Below are 6,764 nucleotides of genomic sequence, written 5' to 3'. Positions count from 1 at the left end.
GCCGTAGAATAAAGAAATTTTGTCTTTCAAAGAATAGTCACCATAAAGTACCTTCAACACAATAGTTCCAAGATTTTGTTCAATTTTAAAATAAAAGTTCGACTCTCTTCGCAAGCAAATTGACTCAACAAAAGGTACCAAACAAATAAACATTACTCTATGAACCCTCAAGTTTGTAAATGGACCTCGATTCAAGTAACAGACCACAAGAGAAAACAATAACATCAAGGTACGACAGTTTTTTGAGAAACATCGGAGTGGTTTTTGTAAGATGTAACAGTCATGTACCAGCTGATGCAGTGGCTTCAAAATTCATATTGTTCATAAAGCTTAATTTTTCACACTTCACGTAGAAAAAGTACATTACTGCCATTCAAAGAATAGTCACCACAAAGCATCTTCAACACTAGAGTTCCAACATTTTGTTCAATTTAAAAAAATAAAAATATGACCACCTTCACAAGCAAATAAATTTTCTATACAAGCTCAGACAGACACAGAGAAAATGCCAGCAACAAAGTCATCCACATGAGCACAAAGAGCATTATCAATAGACCAACATGGGTAATTTCATTATTCAACATCCATATATGAGCTGCGAAGAATTATATGGGCAAAAGAGTGAAAAGTAATGAACGAATAGAAGCTAAGTCACTGATTAATATGTCACTTGGAGCCAGGTTAAGCGATAAATATAAAGGACGGTCAAGAAATCCATAACAGAAACAGTAGTGTTCTGCAAACTTCCAGAAACTAGAATCTCATGCTAGAAAACTGATGAAAGCATAATCATAACAATATAATGATCTATCTTACCACAGCACACCAGCCTTCAGAAGGGAATTTTGAATTTCAGAGGAGATAGAAAGGTGAGCAATGGTCTGCAGGGCAGCATCAATAGCAGCAGGAACAAGCTCAAGTTCAGTGCAATGAACAATGTCATCAACTAATCCTGAAAATTCGAGCATCTCCGTTCTCGCACTTTCAAACTGACTCAAAACTGAAAAGGTTCGCATTATGCTAGCAACAATAGTAGCGGACGGTTCAATGGCAGGAGTTGTTGGCTGGACCACACACATGCAATGGGAAAGGAGGGTTGCAAGAAGAGGTATTCCACCATCTCTCACAAGCTCTTCACCATTGAATGGTGAAGACTCGCATCTGAAAGTTAAATATGTGGAAATAGCATAAGCAAAAGTACATTTACCAAGTACTTATCTAAAGAAGAATGATATGGAAATTAAAGGCAGATGATGAATTTACATCAACCAAACAAGCTCCGAGGATGCAACTAGAAGATGTGCTCGATCAGAGGAAAGAAAATTGTTATCATCCTTGTCCACTGTAATGGCACTTAGGAGCATAGGATATCCAGCATATTTGAATGGCATCAATACATTCCCATATCGCCTATATAGAATACACTGGCCCTTTAAGAGAAGCAACAACCTCCAAGTCTGGGGACCTTGCAATCCTTGCATGGTCACCTAAGGAAGAGGAATAAGAAAGCAGTAGATCACTAAAAAGAAAATATGAAACATGGAACTCAAATATGAAGAAATACAACCAATTAAAGAGGATTGCATTCCGGCCAAAGACATGCCTCATAAAAACCCTCATATGTAGGGTTCAACTTAGGAATTTTGTCCAACTTTGCTGATCATATTCCAAGAAGTTTACTGATTGCAGAATGAAATATTAGATGGAGGCAACAAAACCAAAGGGAAACATATGTAAGTAGTCCAAACCTCATAGGAAAGCCCTATGATTTACATTTTCACTCTGCCGCAAATGCCACTTAAATTTATATATTTAAATTTATTTCTTGGTCCACACCTTAAATTTAGGTAGTATCATATCTAAGAATTAAATAAATATATAGTCCCGTGTCCTTCCTTGTTCCAAGATATATTTAAAACCAATACTGATATCCATTTATATGTGTAAAAAAGCATTTGGCTCATCTTGACAGCATAAATACCTTTAGAGCACTTTCTACCAGTCAAATAAACAGCTTAATTGTGAAAACGGTGTCTAAACAAGTCGACTAATTCATTTGAAATAAGATCTGGCAGCTTATAAGATCCCTTGTCTATATGATCTTTTTTTTTTCTCAAGCTTAATCATATAGTCTCCGTTTGTTATGAGTAACGACAGATCCTCACACAGGATCAAGGAATTAGGCATACCTGCAAGCACTCATAAGCTTTCTGCACCGCCAGAAAATTCTCCCTCCCTTCAGGATTTTTGTTTGGAGATACTTCATTGCAAGTTTCCTATACTGTCTCTTGAGCTTTTCCCTCAATATACTCAATCTGCTTTGATATATTAGGTATCTCCTCAACTGACTCAAAACTTGGTTTTTCAGGGGCGTCATCTCTGGATACTTCATCAATGGAAATCTCTAGTACCTTGCAAGCAAAGTCTTCAGAAAGGTCCATTGGCCTTCGAGTTAACTCTTCTCTCCACATTACTAGCAATGATTGCAAAAACTCAACATGTTCAACAATAGGCCAATTAGGAAATCTAATTTCATCACATAAGTTTCGAGATAATAACGATGACACCACATTTTATCTTTCAGCTCTGGATATGTCACTGGTTGCATTGGAGCATAGTCATATAAGGAATGACAATGCTGTGACAATTTCTGGGGGAATCACCAAGATGCTGAAGAACCAAATCAAATAAAAATGAGAGTTAAATGCAGCACTTATTTGCATTGAGGATGACTCAACTACCACCATGTTTTAGAATGTAAATACTAAATGTTAACAAAAGATGCTTGGGGTGAAAGACAAGTAGCAAACTCCAGTTGCAGATTCAGGGCTACCTGACGGATCAAATTTTCTGCTCGCATCTTGTGTGTCCAAATAATCTCAGGAGTGTCAGAATCAGAAACCATTGCTGCGGCAAAAGCAACTGGGCCGCTACGTTCCAGTACATAAAGCAATGACTCAGGTAAGAGGCCGCCCAAAACACTTCGTTTCGCCAAAGGTAGAGAAGAGGAAACTGCAGCGTCCTCACCACCATGAAAAGCTTGATAAACATGAGTCACTGAGAAGAGTTGGGCAATTGAAAGAATTAGATCCAGGGTAAGCCAGAGCAAAATAAAATGCGCCTGTACTGTAGAATCGGATTATTGCTTTTGGGTTCCTAGTAACTGTAGCTTTCAGCAGAGCAGCAGCAGCATCAACAATAGTCGGTTCACCAGAAAGCATTCCCTGCACATAAGAAATAGAGGAAGAGTTTGGTTCATTAACCAAAGCTCTGAAATTAAGAAACAATGTGCATATTGATGGAGCCACCATCCAGCCACTGCCTAGTTCAGCTTAAAAACAAAAGAAAAAAAACGAAAACATCTCAAACCTCTCTGGAAGGCAAAGAAAGGAACACCCCACTTCCAAAGTGAAAGTGTTATAATATCCATGAAAAGAAAAGGCACAAGAGAATATGAAAAGTTGCATCTTTAAAACACCAGGAGTTTAAGGATACTAGTACACGTGGATATCCTAAGGAAACTATATCTTAGTTTAAGGAGGTGAAACAATTCCAGTGACCGTTCTACAATTGTTTGCTCAATCAGTCGCCAATGTGCATCTCATGTGACGATAAGCATAAATACCGGACAACTGACTCCCATTTTAAATGGCTTGCAAGGCAACCGGTTTATTGTAGGATAAAGCTCTGATCCTATTTTACTCTACGTGCCACACATCAATCTTTTATGTAACCAAGCTCATAACCAAAGGAATGCTTTAAGGGGCCCAGTGCTTTATGTACGTGAAAGAATGGCCTGCTCGTTGAAGTGAGTAAAGATTGAGGGAAGGGAAAAACAAAATGAACAGCCCTTCATAATTCTTTTGAACCAACTTGTACCAGATATACGTACAAGCAAAATTTAGAACTCTTTTAACAGAAGTCGGAAATGCTGTACCCCACCCTCGCATATCCATCAACATAATCCTCGACTCACTATCAGATCATTTACGTCAGTTCCTACAAAGAGAAGCCCAGAAATACGTTGAGCACCCCTCCTATCCTAGCTCTTTTAGAATCACTTCATTTATCACATTCAAGCATGAGAGAGAAATCATCCAGCTGTTCATCACAAATCACAATCAGCAAACCAAGACGAATGTATTTATTTAGTTTGGATTAAAATTTTCACAATAACTATCTCTGTACGGGTGGTTCTGTTTGGTGGTACATCAAGGCAAGCATTCCTTCTGTTCAGTTCCTTTAAGAAATTAGTGAAGCAGCAAGAACAGAAAATGACATGTTCTGAAGTAAAGATGGCTAAACCCAAAAGAAAAGACGTAGAAGCCCAAAACAATATTACATACTGCACGGATTTGATAGAGCATTAAGGAAGGAACACAATCTTATAATCACTCAATAACTAAAGAATTCAGCCACAGAGAACAAATGGGGTTTTGACACAACATCAGTTTAGGGCTAGTCATGATTCAGGAAACCAGGAAGTTTGCATTCCAGTCAAGAGCCTGATTAAAATTAAATAAAGGAGGTTGCAATACCACCGCTGGTGTCAAATTAGCTTGCACAAAGATTAATCACCAACCTGATATGCTGCTGTATGAAAGATCTTATCCAGCCAAAACTGGAAAACGTTATTGGCAAAAACGATGTCCAAACATGAGCAAACACTTTTCATATCATTAGACAAAGTACTTGTCAGTGCCTCGTTTGCATCATTTCCGTCTTGTACCACAATCAATTGTACAAACCATGCAAGGCTTACACAATCAACAAAGCCTTCAACTACAGCATCATTTCCAGCAACCATCACCTGGAAGAAGCACAGGATCCAGTAAGGTTCAAAATGTCATAGACAGAGGTACAGTGTCAAACAAATAGGTAAGGTTTTATCTTACAATCTCATGAAATTCACGCCTAAAAGAAGCATCCTGGGACAAGACAGACGCTTTGTTCGGTACTGTGCTCAAAGCATGTGATATGAAAGCGATGACAAGAGAGAATAGAAGGCTATATGCTATCTGCACAAACAGAGAGAACTTTGCATTATCAGTAATAACAAAATAGAAAAATGACATAAACAGGAAAGACGCATTCAAAATTTCCTAACCAAAACAAGAATCAAAAATGAAAAAGGAAGGAAAAAGCAAGCAAGTGTAGATAAAAAATTCCATTTTTCCAACACAGATACTAGTTTATTTATGGAGGAATTTTTGGCTCTAGCAGATTCATGCTCCACATAAATACGAAACTTACAGTGCTTTTGCATATAAAAATAAATCGCAGATGACCTTAAACCATATTGTCAGAAATTGGTTGAACACTTGCAGAAAAATCATACCATGAGGAAATCTATAAGCAAAATTTCATGGTAAGCCTATAAGAATACATATTCTTTCTATATGGTCATCAGCAAATATAAAATAGTATATACCACATGTACGCTAGAACCTACAGAAGTTCCCACGCTATTAGAAAATGAGTACCGGGTCCATCAATTCTTTGTTCTCACTTCTCACTCTGTATTGACATTATATAACTGTATTTAACCTATGTAATTAGTACAGTGGGATCGATTTGTGTAATAAACATAAATAAATCTCAGTCAAGGTAAGAAAATAAATTTAATGTACACCTTCATAGTAATGGGCGAGGAAAACTTGAAAGAGCACTAAATCAGTATAGATTAAGAAAAGGATAATCTCTCCGAGATACATAGACAACTGAAATAAATGTTATGTGAGTACATTTGAACTGCATGCACCTAATGTATAACCAAACTCTGAAATGCCTTAGTGCAACTAAGGTGCACTATAAAATACATAACAAGATAAGAAGATACGGACCTGATGCATCAAGCAGTCCAAACCCCCAATGAGTTCCGCAGCACTCTGTTTCAAAGTAGAAAATATGTCTTTGATGTCTTTAGAGCCTGCAGGAAGCAAATGCTATCAGATCATTTACGTCAGTTCCTACAAAGAGAAGCCCAGAAATACGTTGAGCACCCCTCCTATCCAAGCACTTTTAGAATCACTTCATTTATCACATTCAAGCATGAGAGAGAAATCATCCAGCTGCTCATGACAAATCACAGGCAGCAAACCAAGACGAATGTATTTATTTAGATTGGATTAAAATTTTCACAATAACTATCTCTGTACGGGTGATTCTGTTTGGTGGTATATCAAGGCAAGCATGCTTTCTTTTCAGTTCCTTTAAGAAATTAGTGAAGCAGCAAGAACAGAAAATGACATGCTCTGAAGTAAAGATGGCTAAACCCAAAAGAAAAGAAGTAGAAGCCCAAAACAATATTACATACTGCACGGATTTGATAGAGCATTAAGGAAGGACACAATCTTATAATCACTCAATAAATAAAGAATTCATCCACAGAGAACAAATGGGGTTTTGACACAACATCAGTTTAGGACTAGTCATGATTCAGGAAACCAGGAAGTTTGCATTCCAGTCAAGAGCCTGATTAAAATTAAATAAAGGAGCTTGCAATACCACGGCTGGTGTCAAATTAGCTTGCAGAAAGTTTAATCACCAACCTGATATGCTGCTGTATGAAAGATCTAATCCAGCCAAAACTGGAAAACATTATTGGCAAAAATGATGTCCAAACATGAGCAAACACTTTTCATATCATTAGACAAAGTACTTGTCAGTGCCTCGTTTGCGTCATTTCCATCCTGTACCATAATCAATTGTACAACCCATGCAAGCCTTACACAATCAACAAAGCCTTCAACTACAGTATCATT

General features: G+C 37.5%; 1 protein-coding gene across 1 annotated transcript in view; it reads right to left on the bottom strand.

Annotated features, from left to right (window-relative positions):
- The window catches only part of LOC105180070 (dnaJ homolog subfamily C GRV2-like), a 9,552-nt gene extending 2,794 nt beyond the window's left edge, over positions 1-6,758 (bottom strand). The window contains exons 1-7 of the mRNA XM_020691534.1: positions 6,552-6,758; positions 4,896-5,018; positions 4,583-4,810; positions 2,834-3,224; positions 2,190-2,670; positions 1,264-1,487; positions 817-1,161 (exon numbers count right to left, since the gene is read on the bottom strand). The gene's annotated coding sequence lies outside the window, so the exon portion shown is untranslated. The remainder of the gene's footprint in view (positions 1-816; positions 1,162-1,263; positions 1,488-2,189; positions 2,671-2,833; positions 3,225-4,582; positions 4,811-4,895; positions 5,019-6,551) is intronic.
- Between the last annotated feature and the right edge of the window lie 6 nt (positions 6,759-6,764).

The sequence above is a fragment of the Sesamum indicum genome, unplaced genomic scaffold, assembly GCF_000512975.1.
Source record: "Sesamum indicum cultivar Zhongzhi No. 13 unplaced genomic scaffold, S_indicum_v1.0 scaffold00308, whole genome shotgun sequence".
Lineage (NCBI taxonomy): Eukaryota > Viridiplantae > Streptophyta > Magnoliopsida > Lamiales > Pedaliaceae > Sesamum > Sesamum indicum.
Note: the sequence above shows the minus strand (reverse complement) of the source record. Positions and strands in the feature narration are given on the sequence as shown.